This window comes from Peromyscus maniculatus, chromosome 10 (assembly GCF_049852395.1).
Source record: "Peromyscus maniculatus bairdii isolate BWxNUB_F1_BW_parent chromosome 10, HU_Pman_BW_mat_3.1, whole genome shotgun sequence".
Classification (NCBI taxonomy): domain Eukaryota; kingdom Metazoa; phylum Chordata; class Mammalia; order Rodentia; family Cricetidae; genus Peromyscus; species Peromyscus maniculatus.
The window spans coordinates 23,326,715-23,351,207 of record NC_134861.1 but is presented as its reverse complement, the minus strand read 5'-3'; the positions used below and the strand labels follow the sequence as shown (position 1 = coordinate 23,351,207).

At 39.2% G+C, this 24,493-nt stretch overlaps 1 protein-coding gene across 3 annotated transcripts in view; it reads right to left on the bottom strand.

Moving 5' to 3' along the window:
- Peli1 (pellino E3 ubiquitin protein ligase 1) overlaps positions 1–24,493 on the bottom strand; it is a 53,470-nt gene that overhangs the window by 14,848 nt on the left and 14,129 nt on the right. Inside the window, exon 1 of one of the 3 annotated variants that reach the window (XM_076546049.1) lies at positions 14,567–22,442. The exons of 1 other annotated variant lie outside the window; for it this stretch is intronic. The gene's annotated coding sequence lies outside the window, so the exon portion shown is untranslated. Of the gene's footprint in view, positions 1–12,154; positions 12,553–14,566; positions 22,443–24,493 lie in introns of those variants that run through there. One more of the 3 variants, XM_006974811.4, reaches the window with a different exon arrangement.

Here is a 24,493-nt window from a genome sequence, read left to right as displayed (position 1 = left end):
TGCCAGATGTGCAACCGAGAAAGCCGGCAACCTGGAAATATGAACTAGCACACACAAAAACAAACAAAAGCTTGCTTTCTGTTTAAAGGAAGAATAAAGTAGCAGCTTGGTAACATAGAAAGCTTTGACCATAACTGTTCCACCGCAGCCAAATACTACCGAAACTGCCTCATTCTCACCAGCCAGCACTCGGTGTGGAGGGAGCCTTGACAACCACTGTAACCGCAAAAAAGATAGAAAGTCCCAGTAGGAGAGTGTTAGTGCAGGCTGAGGTCGATCCAAGCCTCTTACTTTGGTGGACAGGCACACTCTCACTCAGCCCCGTGACACCACTGGAGACCACAGGGATGACTCTCACATGCACTCAGCAGTAGTAAGGATCCTTCCCCGACCCACCAACAGAGGCTGAGCGGGGAACCTAGACTTTCGTCTGTCAGTCACAGGAAGACCCCCACTAACCTGACAAAGCAGTGTCAGGAAACGGCAGTGCAAACAGAAGGTTTAGATGATGTACAGTCTCAAAACAATCTGAGATGTCCAGGTTTCAACATCCCACTCCAACATCTCAAGAACCAAAAGATTTACAACACACAAGAGGTAACCAACAGATGAAGACAAAACCAAGACTTAACCAACAAAGAGTTAGATGCAGTCGTGGCAAAATGCTCCAATAAGCAATTACCAGCACATCTGGGACAGTGGGAACAAAGTACAAGATCTCAGAGAACACACAGAAGATACAACGTGGAACTCTCTGAACTAGGAAACATCAAACCACAATAAAAGGCTTATTAGGCAGGCTGGACAAGAGTGGGAGAGTGCTTCCGGGTCTGTGGAACTACAGCAAAAGACCTAACGTTTGCATCACCAGAACTCAAGAGGAAAAAGTGCAGAGCTCTAACAACACTAAAGAAAGAAGTGGTGTCTGAAGACAACAAATGAGACGAGAAATAAAACTATAGGTTCAAGAAACTAAACAATCTTGACCCAAGATAACCCAGATGTGGTGATATTTTGTTTGTGATCTAACAAATAAAGCTTGCTTGAAGATCAGAGTGTGGAGCTAGCCACTAGTTAGCCATAGAGGCCAGGCAGTGGTGGCGCACACCTTTAATCCCAACACAATGGGAGGCAGAGGCAGACAGATCTCTGTGAGTTCAAGGCCACCCTGGGCTACACAAGATTGATCCAGTCTAAAAGAAAGAGCCAGGCAGTGGTGGCACACACCTTTGATCTCAGTCCTTGGGATCTCACGCCTTTAATTCCAGCACTAGGGAGGTAGAGACACGAAGTGATATGGCTGGGCAGAGATGAATATAATAAGGCAGGAGGAGAGAGGAGCTCAGCCCCTTTCAGGCTGAGGATTCGGTAGAGGTAAGAAGTCTCTCTCGTGGCTGGCTCCTTTACTGATCTTTCAGCATTTACCCCACTACCTGGCTCCAGGTTTTTATTATTAAGATCAATTAGGATTTGTGCTATACCCAGATATCTGCACTGAGATAAAAGTCCTACAGACTGAAATCGAAGAAAAGATTCTTGAAACAAACAAAAAGAAACAGTATTTTATCTACAGTGAAGAAGCTATTAGAATGATAGTGTATGTCTCACCAGAACCCACATGATCCATAAAAAGTGGCTTAATATATTTTTAAAAGTTATTTATTGGAATTAAAATATAACATATCATTCTTTCCCTTCCCTTCCCCCCACTAATTCTTCCCACACGTCCCCTTGCACCTTTCAAATTCATGGGCTCTATTTCTCTAATTCTTGAGATGTGTATGTGTGTGTATACAAACACACACATATATACAATATTATATACATATAATCTTAAACATATAAATTATAAAAACAACCTGTTCAGTCTATATAATGCTGTTTGTTTGTATAGTAAGAAATGTCAACAGAAGAATCTGTATTCAGTAAAATCAGAGGGAAGTAAGTAATCAAGACATTCTCAAGTAGAGAAAAATTAAACAATTTGCCAGTGGCACATCATAAAGGAATGACTAGAGAGAATTCTTTCAATAGAAAGAATAGCTAACAGGGTAGCAAAAATATAGGTAAATAAGAAAAAAACCTCTCCTTTTATATTTTCCAAATTATAGTATTAGCAAAGCACGGCTCCTCCTGCAGTCTGAAACTATGATGTGAATGCTCATATTTGACTGGCTGTAGGGTATCACAGAGCTAGCCAGTGTCAGCCTGTGTTCTAGCTGCAGCTCTTTAGACAAAGCAATCGTTTTCTCTTTCTCTAAAAATGAAAGGACTAAAGTAGAAAGAAGGGAGTTTTGGAGCTAGAAAACATATAAGCAGCCACCTGGCCCTGGCCTGAGAACCTACAAGTAACGTATACAATGCTGTAGTATTCAGGAAGTCTACAGCTTCTCAGCCTCCCCAGTGCTGTGACCTCCTGTTGTGGTGACCCCCAACCATAATATCATTTTCCTTTCTACTTCATAATTTTGCTACCGTTATGAGTTGCAATGTAAATATCTGATATGCACTGTGACCCCTTGAAGGGGCTGTTGGTCTCCCAAAGGGTGCAGCCCCACCACAGGCCATACAGCAAAGCAACAGGTTTTAGCCTAGACAGGGAACCCAGGAAGAAGAGCAAGCCTAGCATATGCCCCTCCCCCAATTTTTAGGATCATTGGACAAATTAGCTGGGGGGAAAAAGATTTTTTTTTTAATCAGACATATTCTTACTTTGCTTTTGACTCCTTAGAAGTCCTGATTTTGGACAATTTTACTAGTGACCAGAGCTGCAGTCACAGGAACAAGCTCAAACTCAATTTCTACTCCTATCTCTAATGTTCTAAAGCCTAAAATAATCCAGTACCATCAGCTACTTACATACTTAAATGATCCAAGATTAAGTTTTCTTAAATTTAGTCACCTGACATGAATTAGCATTATTAAGCTGTAAATAAAATATGCCACAACAGCTACTTCTCTTTCCGTGCATTCTCACACATGGTGATTGATGGAGGTAATAGAAGTTGCTAGAATCTTTACATGAAGGCCATTGTCTATATAATGGGTCAGCATTTTTAACACAAGCCCAGTTGCTAGACAGTACTTTTGTACCCACTTCCTTCAAATATTCTCTATGTATCTAAATCTGCTAAGATATGTAATTCTTCAAAACGAATCCCTGAGTTATACATTTGAGTACTTGAAAAGGATGCATGTACAAAGATGCCCTAAGGTCTCAGTTACCAGTTCTACTTGTTGTCATTATGTTAGCATGGCTGACACATGTGCGCAGTCCTATCCCAATGTGATCTAGCACTAAGGGTGTGAAACAGCACCACTAACTCCAAGACAGGAAGACAATGCTAAGAATCCTGCTAAGATAGTGAGGCTCTTTGCTGCACCAGCTGCTATACTGAAGCTCTGTGTAACTGTGGGAAATCGTGCATGTTGCTCTCAATGGGAGGAATTAACCTTCCCAAGAAAAGGACCGCCCCCCGCCCCCCCAAAACCCCATACTCTACCATGGTACTATTTTTTGGGTGTGGTTGGGAGAAAATGAAAATAAAGCCATAAAATATATTAAATTTTAGTTTGACTGCTAAGTCTGCAGCCATTTGTTCTATAAAGTACAGTAAAGGACATTTGGTTTCATATTAAGTCTTCCCAAAGACTGATTTTTTTTTTTTTTTTGTAATGTGAAACTGTCAGGTATCTCCTAAAGAAGGGAAACTGGAAAATTGATCTTTGTCCTTTAATATTACAGGGTTGTTTGTTTTTTAATCATTCACATTGGGTCCAACCCTTTGCTTATCACCTACGAAACGGCTACAAACCCTGCTCTGAAAGAGAAGCAGGGCAGTACTAAGCCAGGAATCAAACAAGCGTGGCTGTTTACAGTCTTGTGATCACTTCTATTTTAGCGGGCAATGGGTGGGCATTAAAGTGGTGCTGAGACAAAGAGAATGCTTGCAAACATGAAAACGTTCTAATTCTTTATAGTGAAAAATTGTGGGCTGAAGATCGTCTCTCTGATGGGACAGATTTCTATTCTTCACTAGAGTTCCACTGTGCATGGTTTCAAAGGGATGACTCAAAAAGAGCTGCTTCGGTGTATGTGTGGTGGAGCCATCTTATGAAACCAGTACAGCTAAGGACCAAAACGGGTCCTCTCAGTCCCGTTCTCTTATAATCAGGAGGATGAACAAGCAGCTTTTTTACACAAAAAGAGAACAATGGTGTCAGAGGTAACGTTGGAAGTTAGTACCTCTGTTCAGCTTACTGTAACAGTAGAGGAAAGCAAAGTCTACATCCCCTTCCCCAAATAAACAAAGGGCACAATGTGTACCCTTCCAACCCTTCTAGATTAGCCAAATGAGATGCCGAGAGTCCTAGTACTCGCAAGGGTAACTTACTGCATCCTGACAGGAAAGCACTGACGACTTCCCCCAAAGATGTAATTTGTTTCTCTCAACTAGGGTTTTTCAGCCTCAGTACCACCAACATTTTGATACTGCAGTAGCCTGGCCTGTATCTTAGGAATTTCAGGAGCATCCCTAGAGGTCAGTAACACACATAACTATGATAATCAACAAGTCTCAGTGGTACTGGGCACGGTGGTGTGAGAGTGAAGGGCAGAAGGATGACTAGTTAGGAGCTAGCCTGGGTTACATGAGTGCCAAGACACAAGAGACCAACAGAGAACCAGCACCACCCAACCAACAGCTCACTACCCCACTTAACCCACCCGAGAACCCCTGCTCAGATCTTGAACTGGGAATCAGAGAATTATTCTAACAAAGGAAATTTCCCCGATTTTGGTGTATTTTTTAGAACATGGAAAGGTATTAAAAATATTTGCTTATCAACACAAAGATAACCATTGTCCTTAAAGTTTTCATATTAAGCCTTGTGCTAATAGAGTTTGGGAATGGTTTTGAAGGTAGCTGCATTTCACTGTTTAACTAGAACCGATAGCTGAGTGAGAATGGGAGAATCTCTTGTCTTGATAGAAGTTAACCATTTCTATGCATTTAAAATATTTTGACAGTGTCTCCTCAAATGTGTGAAACAAAGAAAGTAGAGTTGGGGTGACCACAAATGAATTCAAGACCAATGCTGCACGCAGATAAGGGGGGGTGGATCTTCTGAATCTAGACTCACATTCATAAAAATTAGAAGCAAACTTTGTTAAAAGCAAGAAAATCCTTTTAAGTAAAAAGAGTATCAGTTTGAATCAACTCATGGGTTAAGGTCTATCTTGCACTTGCACAGAATACTAATTAACAAAACGCTGTCACATAACATCATTATATTTGACCCTTAAAAGAGCTATCTGGATTGAATACGAAAATCTCACTAATCTCCATTTTCTAGACAAAGGAACTGAGTGGGTCAGGAAGGTGATGGGCCATTTACGCTCCAACAGCTCTGGAAGAGCTGTCTAATTTCTACCACAACTATACAGGTGCAGTCATTCCATTTTATAAACAGAGAGAGTGAGGCTCCCAGAGGGAAAGCAGTCTTAAGTTTCCCAATACCACTGTTGACACAGAGATAAGGTGGAATGGGCTAGTTCTCACCTAGGAACCAAGACACCCTGTCATGGTGGAAAGCATACTGTCTAAAACAAACCCCAACAGTTACAATTCAGTGTAAACTAGGAACGGACAGACAGCCCTGATCGGGGCTTTGAGACCATCTGAACGCTGTCCCTTCCTCAATGTTCAGTGTATTGACCTGTCTGTCAACCCTGCTTCCTGTAGTGACCACCAACAAGGACTCCAACAAATGAAATGAAACAATGGAGGAAGAAAGGAGCCAAGGGAAAAGCAGGGTATCACACCAAAGCAAATTCTTGGTGCCATCAGAAAGGAAAACATGTACTAGAAAATGAGAACAGACAGCTCAGGAAGAAAGTTTCACTTCATGTGAGTCAAGAAGAAACTGCCAGGCAGTCTTCCTGATTGGGGGAAGCAGGGTCTGCTTAAATGTTCACCATACTAACCCCAAATCATTTTATTCACCATGCTACTGGAAAACGTCCTTTTAAAACAACTTGGAACTTGGGGCTAGAGAGATGGCTCAGAGGTTAAGAGCACTGACTGTTCTTCCAGAGGTCCTGAGTTCAATTCCCAGCACCCACATGGTGGCTCACAACCATCTGTAATGAGATCTGGTACCCTCTTCTGTATACATAATTAAAAAAAAACTTGGAACTCAAATATGTTTATTGCCCTCTGTCCATTTCTAGCCTGTATTCAACAATTTTCCCCCCTGGAGCTGAGGACCGAACCCAGGGCCTTGCGCTTGCTAGGCAAGTGCTCTACCACTGAGCTAAATCCCCAACCCCGCATTCAACAATCTTAAATGACCTAAATTGCTGAAGTGAGTATGTTTCTCAAAAAGTAAGGTAGAAATTACCCTATTAACTATTAACAAATTTTACAGAAGGCAACAAGTTCTGCGGGACTCAGCAGCTATTCAGAACACGAGCACAGGAAAAGCGCAGGGATTGCCAGCTCCTAAGTCAACACACACACCATTAGCCCTCCACCCCACCCTTCACACTGGTTAATGGTGGGTTCCGTCTCTGTGCCAACACTGTTGTAAGCATTCACATGTAGGAGATTTAAACTTCCCAGCAGCTGTTCCAAGGCTCAGTTAATAGATAAGGACCCTGAAGTGACAACTCACCACCACTGTGACCTGCTGGAACCTTACGTGTTAAAGGACGTGAGGGGGAATCACATTTGGAAAGTAAGTTAGGCACTGGATGGAAAACATCAACTCTGCACTACTGAACACACGGAGCAAGAGCTGGGTAACTGGTTCTGTTGTCCTACCAGGCACGGTCCTACGAATAAACTTCCACGACAAGAAATAATCATTTCAATTTTCTCAGTAAAGTGATCAATTGCTTAAAGTTGAGTTTTATTGTACCAGGAATAAAATTTAAACTTGGGGAAAATGAATAAAATGCATTTCTTCTCCCCAACTACTTCAAATCATTACCAACTTAAGAAATTTAAAAAATGGAATGCCAAATAATGGCCATTGTTGTATTTCTAGGAGTAAGAAATATTAATTTTAAATGGGCCATGATAGAAAGTACTACTAAATAATTATGCTGAGCAGTTAAATTACTCCTAGAAGTAGAATATTTTCTAGTCTTATTAAAAGACTAAACTAAGTTACATACATTTGCTTAGAAAAGCAACAATAGCCAAATTATGTAAGTGAACAGAGATAAGGGAAACCTTACACAGGCACGAGGCAGCCTCTCTCGGCTATAACGAAAAAGCAATAATATCATCTACAAGAAAATGGATGGCTCTGGAGAGCAGGCTACAGCAAACAAGCCGCCCTTTCTATCATATATGGACTCTGGGTAAGAAAGTACAAATAGGAAAGTAGAAGGAGTAATATTAGGGAAAGATGGAGCAGAGGGTTATGGGAAGTGGTAAATCTGAGTAAAGTACATGACTATACGTGCATGAAATCCCATAACAAACCCCACTGTTTTGTACAAAAGATATGCTTGCAATACAAAAGTTATGGCTGGTGAAATGTCTCGGCAGAGAAAGGTGCTCGTGGCACAAGCCTGGCGACCTGAGTTCAATCCCTGGAATCCGAGGTCTAAGTTGAGAACTGACTCCACAAGTTGTCCTTTATAAACATGGCCCCTCCACATCATACACAATAATATTAAGTAAAATTTATATTAAACTGAAGAGTAAAACTATGTAAAACTAGATGCATTTGTTCTGATTCCTTAATAAAAATTCTCCAAGATAAGCTTAACTGCTCTCCATCTTCAGAACAGTGCTGATGATTCAAGTGTCTTCTCATCTAGACTAGAAAACCTTCAAGGATAAGATGTTCTCTTTGCCTGTGAAGGACATAGAATATTCATCAGGCACATGCAATGTATGTATGTTAGTTACTCAGCAAAGCAAGCATGCCACAAATTAAAAAAAAAGGCAACAGCAGTGTCAAAATATCTCCCTGAGGGCATTACTAAGTACCCAAACTGACGGAGCTACACAATAACTATGAAAGTCTGTTCAAAGTCTCCCAGGCACAAAAGGAAAGAGAGAGGGTTGTCAGGGACGGAGATTAGAATGGTTCAGTTAAGCAAACAGTACTGCGCCAATGTCAAGTTCCTAGTTTTGACAAACACATGTGGTTGCAGGAGTTGCTAACATCAGAGGGTTGAGTGAAGGGTATATGAATGAGCTTGTATTAGTTTAGCTTTTAAGATTTATATTTAGAAGCTTTTTGAATGAAATGTGTCAAGATTACCTCAGAGCTGCTCTTACACTTCATGCTTCCTCCTCTCAGGGGGACCCTTCCTAGACCATCTTAAACTCGTGCTTTAGGAGTAAGAGTAGCAGGGTAGATAGTTGGCAGACTGAATAAGAGAAGACACTTGTAAATATTCCTGAATTACCACTAATTATCTCATTATCACAGCGTTCTTTTGAACTGGAAGAGACACTTTGTAAAATAAAGCCATCACTACGTAAGACTGACAACAAGCTGGGACCTTGAATAAGGGCTTTCTCCAGTGCTTTATGAATTCTTTATGAAACCCCAAATTGACCAGCCAGGTCTGCAGCATGTGATTTCCTGTCTTACAAAAGCAGTGACAGCACTTACCGTATGTTATAGACTTGTCATGAGGACTGAAAGAAAACACCTTTGCAGTAAGATTTCAATGCTGGGCCACACGCCAGAGTTCACTCACCAAACACACTTTCCTCCTTTTACAAAGCAATCTTACACAGGACATGATTCAAGTTTGCACCTCAGGAAAAAGACCAATAACTGAAAACAGAGTTTGTAGTATCATAACATTATTACAACTGGAATATTATTCAGCTGTTAAGAAAAATTAAATTCACAGATGAATAGGTGAAGCTAGAAAAAAATTATCCTGAGATAAGACAGACCCCAAAAGACAAATACTGCATGTTAGCTTTTAGGTTTTAGATGTGTATGCTACAATTAGAAAACCAGAGATTAGGTAGCTAGTAAGGGATAAGATGGGAGGAGAGGTTCTTCCAAGGAAGGGGAAATAGAATATAGAATTATGGAGAGATAAAGGGGAAGACAGACCAGGAGCATTAAACAGGGATGGGGAGGAGAGCTGGGAAAAGGAGGGTACGTGGGGAGGGACAACCAACACTAAAAGCCTTTGGAAACGCCATACTGTAGAAACTTCCTAAAATATACACATAGATGAAAGGAATCTAAATGGAGTCACCATAACATGGGAGACAAAAAGCCCCAACTAGACATCTTTTGCCCCCAAGTAAAACCACCAGTGCCAGGAATGGGTCGCATCTTGTTGAGTCATTACCCAAAAGGACTCTCTCAAACACCATAGGCTATTTATTGCCAAGGCTACTAGTTGCTCCTCACAACCCGAGGTAGGGCCCTATTGCTAAAGACAACACTTACTTATGCCACTGAACACAGAAGCTTCATGCCTACTGATGACTAGCATTTGGTTCTAGAAAGTACTCTGCATGATACAAAGCCTGTGACCTACAACAGAGATCTACCTGCAAGATACACTGGTACAGTGATGTTATGGGAGTAACCAACCACTTTTTGATTGGGTTTAAGGCCCATTGCTGAGATGGAACCCATGCTGACACTGCTAAAGGACCCAAGAACCTGAGACTAGATAGGACTACTATTCTGTTAAAGGAAGATAGCAATACAATAGCTCCTAATGTCATATTCCCATACCCAGAGATCAGTGCCTTGCTCAACCCTCACCAGAGAAGCTTCTTCTTGCAGCAGATGGGAAATAACACAGACACCTATAACTGGACACTGTGCAGAGAGTGGGAGACTCCGCAGCTCTTAGACCTCAATGGGATGTCTGCATCAAACCCTCCCCTCATGGCTCAGGCATCTATATGGAGGAAGAGGCAGAAAGACCGTAAGAACCAGGCCAAGAGATGATTCTGAGGAAACGTGCTTCAAGACATAATAGGACTGATGAAGAAATGAAATCACAGACTGTGGTCGCATATACAAGATCTGTGTAGGTTCAAGGCAGACAGGGCCCCAGCAGTGAGAGGGGAAAGTAGACATGAGGTCCCAACCTAACCAAGAAGCTACAGACAACTGATAGCTGTTGGCAAAGTGAAAATCCCCTTCCTCCAGTGGATTGTCACCGGGTCACACCAGGGCAGGCCCCATGGCCAGGAGTAGCTGGCCAATGAACTCTGTGGGGTTTTTGTTCGTCTATGGGCTTTTTGTTTTGGCATTTTTTTTTTTTTTGTCTTACTGGTTTTTGGTTTGTTTTGATTTTCATTTTGTGTATTTATTTATTTAAAGAGAGTATACACACATAAAGTTGGATGGGTAAGAAGGTGGGAAGGGTATGGGAGGAGTTAGGGGAGAGGAAAAACATGATCAAAATGTATTGTATGAAAAATAAAAGAAATTGTTTTTAAACTGTGAGAGTTCAAACAGTGATTTACAATGACAATGAAATGTAAAAAAATCAAGTATTGATCAAAGCCTATTAAATATTAAATGAAGACTACTAAATAGGGCTTAATAAACACTTGGTTGACTTTTGGTGGTGCTGCCCCATCACTTAAGACCTAACCATTTTCTCAGATTTAACTGTGTTTCTTGGTACCTAAACTAATGTTTATAATTAACTCTTTGTAGATAACTTTGATACCATATAAAAGTTCTAGTTTTTAATACTCTTAATATTTAATAATGGTTAAAACCATAATACTTAAGGGCTAAGACAAAAATTTTCTAAAAATCTCAAAATCTATTATAATTAGTTTTAAGACTGAATGCTATACATATGTTTGATTTTCTTTTCAATAGAGGAAAATCAGATGGATTTGAATATGTTTTTACTATTCCTATAGGAGTTAACTTTTTAGGCTTTTTTTTTTTTCAAAGTGTCTTAGTAAGCTTCATTCAAAAAGAATGAGAAGAAAATTTTAGCTGAATTTCTAAATACAAATGAAATACCTTTTTTTCCTGAGAAGGCAGTGCTCAATATAGAGGAGCTATTACTAATGACAATTATTGCTACTTCGAACAAACAGTGACAGCTTAATCCTACAGCTTCATTTCCTTCTTGGTTCTTGCTAAGTGCTCAGGAGAAGCAGGTGATCTTTCTCTGGGAAATCATACTGTGTTCTCCAGAAACTTTTTAACAGTAATTTAGAGACACTGTGTGTGGGAGGTTAAGAACATCTATTTTTTTTTAAAACAAAGTGAATATTTTAAATTACTCAGTGTAGTATTCCTATTTAACCCCCTTCATTAGGAAAATAAATACATATATCTAGGTTATTTCCATGAATTTCCTTTTTTTCTTTCATCTGATTATTGTTACATTATCACATTACAAAAATCCCAAATAACTAAATTATGCTCAATTTTCTAATTTCAGTCATAGCCATTTTTTAATGCACAAGAGATTATTTCTTCACATGCTAGAAAACTGGAAAAAATATCTAAATCAGACTTAGTTTCTTTTAAATTTACTATAAAAACCTTTTTCAATTCTATTTTTTTCTTTAGGTAAAAACAGAACACTGCTGGGAAATGATGAATGTTAGTTTTTAATGGAAAGATTCCCTGTAATTAATAATCAGCTCTCTTCTTACCCTAATCATAAGAACAAGTGAACTATTCTGGTAGAAACACCACTTACATTCCCCGTAAAGCACAGCTAACCAGTGTACAATGACGGCACACCATTCTAGTCTTCTGAGAACAACATTAATTTCAAACTTGACAGGAAAACAGAGATTAATAATATTAAGCTCTACAACATGTAAAAAACCAAGAATGTAGGCTAGCCTACAAACATTAAGAACAGCTTTGCATTTTCTGTTGGTATATAACCGACAGGCCATAAACACCTGTAGTCAGAGTTCCCAGGCTTTCTTCCCTACTGATAGGAGTTTAATAGTTAACAATACAGAAACTTTGGATTTGAGATTTATCCAACCTCTGTCCTAAGACAGAAGGAAATTTAATCATACACAACACAATTCTAAAGCTAAATATGACAAAATGAAAAATAAAAGCAGTCTGATTATGGTCCAGATAATTAACTTTTCAAGTTTACCGGAAGCCTCAGAACGACCCTAAAATTACGGCACAGAGCACCCACCGTTTTATTCTGTCGCTATCGCCACACGCTCAGCCACCTCCTCACCAGAGGACAAAATCAAGATAGTATGAAAGCATCTGCGGACGGCACTGGGAACCACACACCGCTCAGTGCCGTCTGCTCGGGTTCGTTCACTGGAGCGCCTCAGAATGTGTGGGGGTGGGCCTGTGTTACGCAGTCAGTAAACACTACAGAAGTCGAGCTTCTATTGGCTAAAGTGAGAATTTGCTTCTCCTCTACCTCCTCCCTAAGACAGTATGTGGCCCAAAAGGGAAGAAACGGAAGAGGAAGCAGGGAAGAATTTTTAACACAGCTTTAACAGCAAATTATAGAATAAAGCACTTCAAAAGAAAAGTATCCTACTTCTTAAAAAGCTACTCAGATTAACCATGTACCTGCTCCATAAATGCTAAAAATATAACTAAGGCGTCAAATTATTAGTTCATGATAGTAAAACAGCCTATTTTTACAGATTTAGTATAATAATCAGTTAAACACCCCATTTAAGAAAACAAAGCCGGACGGTGGTGGCACATGCCTTTAATCCCAGCCCTCAGGAGGCAGAGCCAGGTGGATCTCTGTGAGTTCAAGGCCAGTCTACAAAGCAAGATCCAGGAAAGGAGCAAAGCTACACAGAGAAACCCTGTCTCGAAAAACAATACAAACAAACAAAAACAAAACAAAAAAAAAATCAATAAAATTCACATGTACAAAATATCCATTAAGTACTCTGAAATGAATTTGATCCCCCCTCCACTACAAAACTCTGGTCACAAAATAGTATACTACCCCGAACATAAAATCAGGTGAACGTTTAATCGCATTCTCACTGATAACAGCTCCAGTTCCGGGGATCTACTGCACTCCTCTGGCTCCTGAGGGCCCAAGGCATACACGCAGACAGAACGCCCACACACATAGAAGAAAAACAATGACGTTCTTTAGAGGCACTCCAGTGTGCAGCCCTACTAAATGTTCTACCAGTGCCCCAAAACTGATGCTGGTACTCATGGGTAAGAGCCACTATGGAAATGGCTGACTAATTTAACAACTTTAGACTTAATTAAATTATGCTATACTGAATAGCAGTACCATTACTAGCAACACTTGATTTCAAAGTCAGTAAGTGCCCTTATTGATCTTCATTAGAATCAAAGTCCTGCCTAGAAATAGTTTATCTTTCTTGAAAACTCATATAAATAATCTTGGTGGCCCTATGTTTATTCAAGAAACCTCTCACAACGTGCCCACAGGACACAGCTCTGATTCACGGCAGCCTATCACATTTAAGACAGTAAGTACTGTTACAGTCACAAGTGCCTTGGCACAAAATGAGCCACCCTTCTCTTAGAGCTGACAAGTTTCTATCTATTCTTCCCAGCATTCCTGTACCCGTGTCAACATGTCCCGAAACTGTCCTTCAGTAATTCTTCATAACATTTCTTCTGCTCCTTCTGTTGGCAGCAGGACCACTTAGGACACAGTGAGATAAATCTGCTCAGGAATCCTGTTTATGTCTAGTACAGATACACCCAGGCCCTAAAACTCACCCAAGACAATCCGAATACATTCTAGGATCTTGCTATCTGAGGACCCTAGTTTGTCATGTTATTCTAGGCTGAGGGTTGCTTAAGAAACAGGACGTGACAAGTTTAACACTCATACCAAACAGAATGTAGTTGTAGCTGTCTATGCCTAATGTCATGACAAAACCTAAGGACCTGCCTGCCACTCTTGGAACCAACATATCAACCCTCTTAATGTTTGGAAGTATATTTCTTGCTCATTCCTAGGGTAATGAACTTATCAAACAGTCTATATAATATATCATCATCCCTACTTTAATAAATAGAAACAGAGAATTAAAAGTATAAAAATTCCTTACATATTTCAGGCTATGCTTATATCAGGAAATTCATTTTTCTTAAAGAGCCCTGAGAAGACACTAAAGACAAAATTTCCATGTGTTCTAAGTGACTACAATGAGCTGCTTTTAGAAGAGGCCAAAGACATTTCCATGACAGAGAGAATGGTTAGAATTAAATTTCTAGACTTTTCTTCCCTAGTCTAAGTTCTGACTGCTTAGACAAAACATTTTTGTTTCTGACATGTGCTTTTATTTATAATAATGTTTGATTAATAATGTCATGAAAGCCAGCCAAACACAAAACCAAAACATAATGAAACCTTTAAGTAGCTTTCTTGGCTGGTGGGAATTGGTTACTAAGCTTTGGCAAATGGCCCTAACTCCCACCAACCTTTCTTCTGTTCTTAAATATCTGGCTTGGATTCTGGGAGCTTCCATGTCCTTGCCTCGCTCTTCTCTACGACTGCCATTACTTGAGTTGAACTCCAGGACCAATGACAACCTTGAACATCACGATTAAGTTAACCAAAACAAGGGGCACTCACCTCACAATTCCCAGGCAGTTTCAGGTGTGTCTTTCCTTAACTGTTCTTTTTCTTATGTGCTGGAGCCTAGGCTTCGGCTTCACCTTTGGACACAGCTGTCCTTTGAGAACTTGCTTCTCTAATGATCTATGCATACTTGCAAGGTTATAGTCAAGGACTCATTCCTTATAGTCCCTGTACCTCCAGCCACACCCTAAGCAGGTGTGTAAATTATTTCTTCCTTTAGTCTCACCTTCCTGGTGATGCTTTGGTCACGTTCCTCAACTAGTCACAATACATTCACTTAGCTGGCATCTGCTATTCTACAGTAAGTTTTTTTTTTTTTTAAAACATGGATATGCCCAGTTTTTTACTTGCCAAATCAATGTAACTCTAATCGGAGAAAATGTACATTAGGTCCAAGTTTTATTAACAAAGCATAGTTCTTCCCAGTTAAGAACAATAAAAAGAAAAAAATCACTAGTGAACTTGTATTTTGAAGTTGAAAAGAACTTTAATGAATATACTTTTCAATTTGTTCAAGTCTGCTCTTTTATGGAGCAGACAAGTCTGTGTGCAAATGCATGAGCTCAAGTTAATTTGCTGAAGGATGGAGGGCTAAGCACTAAATCTAACCAATGGAACTCTTGAGTCTCACGTCAGAACTTATTTGGAGGCAATATCCCAAACACTAGAGAACAAAACCATCAGCCAACAAGCAACTATAATGTACTATGTACACAGGACAGCGAAATCTTTAGTACTATTCGTTACTGTATTTGCTATAATTTTAAAAGATTTAATTTTTATTTTATGTGTTTGCCTGCATTTATGTGTGTATGTGCAATATCTGCATGCCTGGTACCCAAAGAGGCCAGAAGAGGGTGTCAGATCCCCAGGAACTGGAATGACAGACTGCTGTGAGCCACCATCCGGCTACTGGGAAACCAACACAGGTCCTCTGCAAGAACAGCAGGTACTCTAAGCTGACAAGCTACCTTTCCAGCCGGACTTGTTTTAATTTTATATCATAAAGGAAAAACGGAAAAGTAGACAAAAACTTGATGACAGGCACCATGGAGACTTTTTTCTCTTTTTTTCCTTTATGTGGGTATGTGGGGGTTGGGGGAAGGTATGTGCTTGCAAAGGTCAACCTCAGATGCCTTCCTCTATAGCTCCCCACCCCCACTACCTTAGTCTTTGAATCAAGGTCTCTCTCTGACTGGAGTTGGCTGCTCTGCTGGACTGGCTTGCTGGCGAGCCCTCAGGGTCTGCCTCCTCTGCCCCAGCCTCCCCATGACTAGAGTTACAAGCATATGTTGCCATGCCCAGTTTGATGTGCATGCTCCACCCTCTGAGCCATCTCCCCAGTCCTGGGACTTTCCGTTCGTTTTGTACACAAGTCTATGGAACCACTGAAGACTCCACTCCATGGGCATGCTTCTCTAAACTGCTGTTCAGGCACCTCCTTTGTGGGCTCTGCTACTTGTAAGTTTCCTCAAACACAGGAAATCCAGGTATGGACAAGTGCCACAGCTAGTCTACAGAATGGGAAAAGGGAATTTTCAAATCACATATCTGATAAAAGGCTTAAAATCTGAATACATAAAGAACTTTAAAACTGAAGAATAAAACAATAACCCAGTTAACAAATGGTAAAGTGAAAACATTTGTTTCAGAAGACATTTACAGAAAAATACAGAAATAGAAATCAAATCCATGAGATGTCATTTTTCCTTATATGTTATAGGACAGCAATGATCATAGTAATAATAAGAGCCAGGTAAGGCCATTGAAGAGTGAAAATTTTTAATTGCTGCTGGTTGGAAAAGAAATGGGACAGTCACTTTGGGAAAATACTTTAGGGTAATTCCTCAAGATTAAATATAATCATATGACTAAACAATTCAATTCTTAGGCATAAACACAAGAGAAATGAAAATCTGAGTCTACACAAATGTCTGCATCAATGTTTACAGCATCATCTCAAGTTGGAAATATTCAAAATTGCCCCAGAGTGAAAACAACCCAAGTGTCTATCAATTTATGAATAAATAAAATGTATACACCCACACAGTGAACCATTAGTGGCCAGTGAAAAGAGATAAAGTATTGGATACGCTACAGCATGGATGAACTTTCAAAACGGTCAGCTAAGTGGAAGGAGTCAGTCACAAAAAGATTTTCTGTATGACTGCAGAAATGTCCAGAAGTGGCAAATCAAGAGAGAGCGAGAGAGCGGGTCGGTAGGTGGGTTGTCTGAATGTGTCTCTCTCCGTATGTGACACACATAGAAGAGGGAATGAGAGCTAAAGGGCTGTCTGCTTCACACGACGCAAATGTTCTAAATTTCAATGGTGGTTTACACAAGTCTATGGAGCCACTGAAGACTACACTCCAAGTAGGTAAACTGAAAGGTATGTAATTATACCTCAAAACAGCTGTGAGAATAAATAGGCTAACAAAGAAAGCACTAGAATAAAGGATACAGACTACAGACTCAAGGATCACTGGATGCTGGCAGCACTCACCTGGAATTTAAAACTTGACCTTACTTACACAACTTTAGAACTTACATCAACTTCAAATTCTAGATACTTTACACCTACTTCTTGAGTCAACAGAATGGAGGGAAACTAATCATGTGAATACCAACATAGGTTTTTAAGTTTCCACAGATGAAGTTGGATTTCCCAATTCTACCTTTTTATTTTTATTTATTTCATTTTTGAGATGGGATTTCTCTGTGTAGCCCAGGCTGGCCTCAAACTCACTCTGTAGACCAGGCTGGCCTCAAATTCAGAGATCTGCCTGCCTCTGCCTCCTGAGTGCTGGAACTAAAGGTGTGTGCCACCACAGCCTGGTTTCAATTCTACTTTTTATATCACAAATCATGAAATTCACAATTCAGCTTGGAATTTTAAATCTTACTTTTCCCATGTAGTTTTCATTGCAGAGATGGATTGGTATTATATGTTTCTGCTGACATCTTATATAGCCTTCATTTTTGTTTGATATCAACCAATTCCTGACAATAACTGGGTATTCAACAAATTTAAGTCAATTTTAATACTATGTATACCCAACGAAGCCACAAGTTAAAGGGCTCAGTCTCATGATACTATTTTGCCAATTTCGTCATCTAGACATTACGATGCAAACTGTAACCCCAGCATGGAAGGAGGCTGGGGCAGCAGGATTGCAAATTCTAGGTCAGTCGTTGCTATACAGCGAGACTGTCACAAACAGGCAAGCTGCAGTTCTGACCTATGGATACAAAGGGAGGGGCTTTTACCCTTTCTTGGATTCCAGAATTAGTATAGTTTAAGAACTCACAAAACAAAACAAAAGAAAAATACTTTGTGTATGTTTCCTAGTCTACTATAAAGAATATAAGTTAGGGACAGCTACTTGGGAGCCTGAAGCAGGAAGATCACTTGAATCCAGAAGCTTATTTCAAAAAAGAAAAAAGAAAATGAAAATGAAATAAAATAGTATCACTTACAGTCAGGCAAATGGAAGGGCAAGGCATTAAAAGTAATGGTGTGCAGGGGAGCTTTCATGCCCTCTCCAGGCATGCCACTTGTGGTTTGGATAGGAATGGCCCCCACAGACTCATGTGTTTGAATGCTTGGTTTATAAGGAATGGCGCTATTAGGAGGTGTGGCCTTGTTGGAGGAAGTGTGTCACTGTGGGGGCGGGCTTTGAGCCATATATGCAAGCTATGCCCAGTGTGGGACTCAGTTTACTTCCTGTTGAGGCAGATTAAGATGTAAAACTCTCAGCCACCTCTCTAGAACCATGTCTGCCTGTATGCTCTCTTGCTTCCTGCCATGATGATAATGGACTAAACCTTTGAAACTGTAAGCTGTCCTCAATTAAATGGTTTCCTTTTTAAGTGTTGCTGTGGTCATGGTGTCTCTTCACAGCAATAGAAACCCCAAGACACCACTCCCAGTGCCCAGATGTATTCACTAATCAAAAACCCAACCTTGCCCTGCTCTTTTCATGTGGATCAGTAGGGAGACTATGTTCTACTTTCTAGTCACTTGGGGGCCAGTCCCATCCTGACGCTATCTAGGGATACCATTCTAAGTCACTCAAGTGCATATATTTAAGAATGATCTAAAAGAGACTCATATTATGAATAACAAAAGCTACTATCAGGAATTTCAGGGGTTTTAGCTTATGCCGCATTAAACATACTTTTGTAGCATTCTATAGTGATAGAGTCAAACTAGGTTTAATATTCGAATAAATAGCTCAATATAAACCCATGGTCAGTATTACTTAACTTAATCCCCACCCCTTTTTAAGAGTAGAACAAATGTAGGTTTATGAAGGGGAAATGAGGCAAACTCCTGGATTTGGAAGACTTGCCAAGGAAGGGACAGCACCAAGCTGACTTACAATAAAGATTTATCACACCACACACAGATCTGGTATTAAATACAAAGCACAAACAACGGATCTGTCAACAGTTACCCACCTATCAACCTTACTGATAGTCTTATTTTGCTAAATATCACTAAAAATCAAAGTCCTCTGACAACTAGTATTTCTAGGTCAGTAGATGACCGCCCTCCACACTGGAAGAGAGAAACCAGCCTTCTTCAAATATTCCAGGTTAGCACTTTCTAATAAACTCTTATTATGATTTCTATTAACAATTCTGGCTACTCCCTCCACTTCAATTAGCTTGGGTGTTGGAGCAATGTCCAAATTAAGGGATATGGCATCTCTACTTTTAATTTTGTGTACCTAGAGTATCTATTAATGCAATTAGTAACTCAAAAATACTATTTACTGTAAGACCAGAAGCTGCAAGAATATTCAAACCAAAGAAAAAAGGTGACATAGTTATAAAAAAGGATATACAGAGCGAGATCCAGGACAGGCACCAAAACCACACAGAGAAACCTTGTCTTGAAAATACAACCAAAAAAATAAATAAATAAAGATATAGCTCAACCAGCCCAAAAGACATACAGTATTTAAACAATTGATTATATAATTTATTTATTGTACAGAGGAGCACTTGTATAATAGAGCATGTGTGGAGGTCAAAGGGCAACTTGGAAGAGTCAATTCTTTCCTTCCAACATGTGGGTCCTGGGGATGGAACTCAGGTCTTGACGTGGGCTTAGGAGAAAGTACCTTTATCCACTGAGCCATCTTGCCTACCCAGATACAATATCAATGTTCCTTAATATTAAATACTATATAATGTCAAAAGTGTTATGATTTAGTTGGAAGAGGTTCCAAGGGAAAGCTTCATTTTAAGAGTTGAATCTCAGAGACAGACTATTCTTGTAAATGGGGAGAAGCACTTTAAAGTGGAGGAAACAATTGCATCAAGACAGAAAAGACATAGGGAAAGAAAAACCATTTTTGTGTGTTCAGGCAAGGGTAAGTCATTAGGTTCCCTGTTGGAGCCCATCTAGGTTTCCTGGTGGCTTTATCCAGCAGGTCTGCATGAAGAGGATGACTGGACCACAGGCCTGAGTATCAGGTGCTTGGAAGGGTCTACACTTGGCTGTACTGAGCAAGGGGGAGGTCTTTGTTCCTCCCCTCGGCATTGTCATAAAAAGCCCTTTGGAATAACGTTCTGGGCTGGTGGGTAAGGATCTAGGCCCTCCCGAGGCTATCCTGTGTTTCTGTCTTTTCTCTCCTTGTCTAGGTATCTCTTTCTAGCTAATATTTCTCACTTCTCCCTACTCAAGAGTAAGTACCCTGGGTGGTAAAAGTGGCGGCTGGTCCTTCACAGTTCCCTGGAGTGAAGATTTGGTTAGACAAACGAAAACCAAGTAGAAATCAGGGGCCATGTTTTTGTATGCTTGGAGACCATCAGAAAGCACATACACAAAAAGTCTAATAAGTGAATGAGATGCATTTGGAAGGTAAAAAGTGCCTCGTATTGTGAGTCCTAAAAATCAGAACCAAGATTGAAGGTTGCCCAATCAAAAACCTTTAACTAAGGTTTCAGAAAGAAAGCAAACACACATAGCAGGTATTAAAAACTGTATGTTAAATTTAATCTTTACAACTGTCATGACAGATAAGGGAATCAGGCTAATAATTTGCTCAAGTTAATTTAGAAAGTAGGTGGCAAAAGTTGAAGACTGGACTTCAGCATGTGCTGTACCATTCTACACTGCATGAATTAACAAACCTATCACGCTACCAAGACCAAAAAATGATGTAAAGTAACAATATCTCAAACAAAACATAACATGAATTGAAACTTTTAGTCTGTTCATTACTGATCATGGCAAATTGGATTTTGTTTGTTGCCAGTTTTGAGAGCAGCCATCTGCAAGAGCTTCCTTTAGAACCCGTTAAACAGGTTAAGAGAATCTAATGATGGAGATTAAAGCATGCTATATGTGCATTTAGACAGAATGGATGATAGAAGTTGTAAGCTAAGTCACAAAGGGCAGTTCATAATTTTAGGTACTGAGAACCAGGAGAAATTGATCAAGCATGATCTTACAGAGATGGGGAGGACAAAGTAGTTTGGAACAAAATTATTCATCAACAATCGATTTTAAAATCGTCAGAACAAAATATAAAACCTTATTTGAAAAACTTCAAGCACAAGTGACAAGTATGACAATGACTGATTCTCCTTTACATCCTGACAACAAAGAAAATCTCACTCTCTTAATAATGGATGGATTACTGATGAAGACCTAAAAACATATATACCTGTAAAAAATATATTAATTCTTGAAAGCCTAGCTTGTTTAAATATTTTTACTGTTATTTATTAAATAACAAAAGGGGCCTGGGGAGAAAGCACCAAATCCACTAAATTCTAAGCCATTTAGACCTTATTTGAAAACTGTTCAGAAGCATGGTTCTACACAAAACTTGGGCCACTGTACTTCAGTAGAAGATCACAATGGTATTTATAACAATTATGACTCAGGCTTTTGATACCAATGAATTCGACTTAAAAGGGAATGTCTTCTGGGCTCTATTGCTGCATTACAAAGTATATTCATTAGGCTAGGTGTGATGGCACATGCCTTTAATCCCAGAATATACAAGGCTCAGAGGCAGAGGTAGCTGGATCTCTGAGTTCGAGGCCACACTAGTCTACAAAGTTTCAGGACTACACAGAGAAACCCTGCCTCACCTCCCCCCAAAACACACACACACACACACACACACACACACACACACACACACACACACACACACACACACACAATCTACTCTTCTCCAGTACTTCCCAGAGCCCTTGACAGTGTCACTATCATTTTGCTCATAATGATTCTTTCTCTTGTAAAGTGGTTACTGTACTTGAAAATATCATTAACCTGGGAGACCCAGCCTTGCTTCAGGTAACATCTGAAAGACGAAATTCAGCTTTAACTGTACTGTTAGGAATGACCACTAAACAGCAATATCTATTTCTTGTTTTCAAACCAGTTCTCTACCTTACCTTATAACTTGGCATGAATTATATTAATTCATACAATTTACAGTCACTATTTTCTAATCTAGATATCTGAAAAGAATAAACTCCAAATTAAGTTCCCTCTTACTAATTTTTGCTCAGACCAAGATTTAATAAATAAATAATATCAATCAGCTTTCTTCATTTCCAAATCAAAGAATATATTTATATCAAAACTGAGATTCAAGGAGGTGAGCATGGTGCTATTAAAAGCCCAGGGAAAAAAACATATTTAAGCCACCATATTTAAAACTACCTTATACTAAGATTCAGGTTAGCTCAGTAAATATTTCCAGAGTGCCTACTATGTTTTCAGTACTTTTGACAGATTAATGTGAAATGCTCTTACCTTCTTATAAGCTATCAAAATTAGGTAAAAGTTTTCATCATAGAATTTTTCTGTGATTTCCTGTTTTAGCCACATAATAATGGCATTAAAAGTGAACAGTCTTTAGTCTAAGCAATCATATTTGAAAAGATACTTTTAAAAGTATAATGGTGCTGTGGATATTGTTCTATATAAATAAAACACTGGTGGCCAGTGACGAGGCAGGAAGTAGGTGGGACAAGGAGAGAGGAGAATTCTGGGAAGTGGAAGGCTGAGAGGAGAGACACTGCAGCCACCGCCAGGACAAGCAGCATGTGAAGACGCTGGGAAGCCACCAGCCACGTGGCAAGGTATAGATTTATAAAAATGGGTTAATTTAAGATAAAAGAACAGTTAGCAAGAAGCCTGCCACGGCCATACAGTTTATAAGTGATATAAGCGTCTGAGTGATTATTTCATATGTGGATTGTGGGACTGCGGGGCTTGGGGAACCTGGAGAGAAGCCCTCCAGCAACATAATGGTTTTATTTGCCCATCAATATTTGTTTCTCCTCATATTCCAGCACCATACTCAATTCCTTTTTCTTACTGGCTCTCAAATTCTTTCCTAAAATCTTATATTTTAACCTGAGTTAAAGATTTAGTTGGACTACTGTAACATCTATAATGAGTTTTTAAATGCATACTTTGATCTGTGTTTGTCTACTTTTTTGCATTAATTATGCATTTTTGGCCTTTTTACTAGAGTTTTACTGCAGAATATATAATAGAATGTTTAAACTTTTCAAAACTTATCAAAATGCTGTTTCAATAAGTTTACCTGATTATTTTCATAACAGAATACAAGTTCCTAATTACCATATTGCCTTTCCTCTCTGAAGGAAAGGAACAAAGATATAAAATTGTATAGAAGTGATGGATTTTCATCTCTAAGTTTGGATTCTAACTTTTCATCCCAGATTAGTTGAGCTCTCACTCTTGTACACTTACTGAGCCAAATCTACAAGGACCAATAGCAAAGCTTCCTGTTCATTGCAGTGAAATCAATTTGGTTATTCACACATTTACTGAACACTTGCCAAAGCCTTCCCTTTTTTGGTATCAATAAAAAGCAGTCATATTTTTTAAGAAAGTGTTTGTTTTGAAAAAAAGCCAGGGCTCTCAAATTCAGTGTCACTTCGCAACTCTTGCTTCACTTTGTGTGGGTGGAGGAAAGAAACCAAGACATCCAGAACAAAATGTGAAATCAAGGGAAATTTTTAGACAGCAATAAATTGTAAAAATCATTAACTTACAGTCAGGACAATATTCTGCAAAGAAACATAAATGGAAAACCTTTTATATGCTCTGGCAATGCAAAAATACTAGGTGCAGAAGTCATAAATGTAGAGGGATCTTATTTGTTTACATCAATTTGGCTCTTTCCAACTCAGTAAGTTACAACTGAAACATATTTAAACAGTTTTTATCTAATTGTTCTTAATAACTATAAAAAATGGTTGCACCTGGAGGCTTGAATTTTTAACACTTTTATGGTAGCAGTAAAAGTGCTTTTCATCAAATATCTATAATCTTTAACACTAAGCACTTAAGTATCTATAAGGACTATCTCAGAAAGCCCACTTCAAAGAAACCATCCAGATTTTGTAAAAACGCAAGACCTATACAAACTCTAACAGATACACTGATGATCCCTGAAGACGCACGAACAGACAGTGGTTGCTAATATTGCTGATCCACACATGAATGTGGAACTATCTGAATCAGAGTTTTTTCAACTTATCATACATGCATAATCACTTTTTATCTGAGAAATTTTTACATGACCCCAGATAAACAGTCATATAAAATGGGCATACAAATAAAATATTTACTAGTAATAAATAAATAAAATAATTTAAAAACAATTCTTTGGTGTACATATAATTTACCATTCATTAAAAATGAAGAAAATCTGGGCCGGGCAGAGGCAGGTGGATCTCTGTGAGTTCGAGGCCAGCCTGGTCTACCAAGTGAGTCCCAGGAAAGGCGCAAAGCTACACAGAGAAACCCTGTCTCGAAAAACCCAAAAAAAAAAAAAAAAAAAAAAAAAGAAGAAAATCTGAATGTAATGAGTTGGCTGTGCTTATGTTTACACAGAGAATTAATTGTTGTC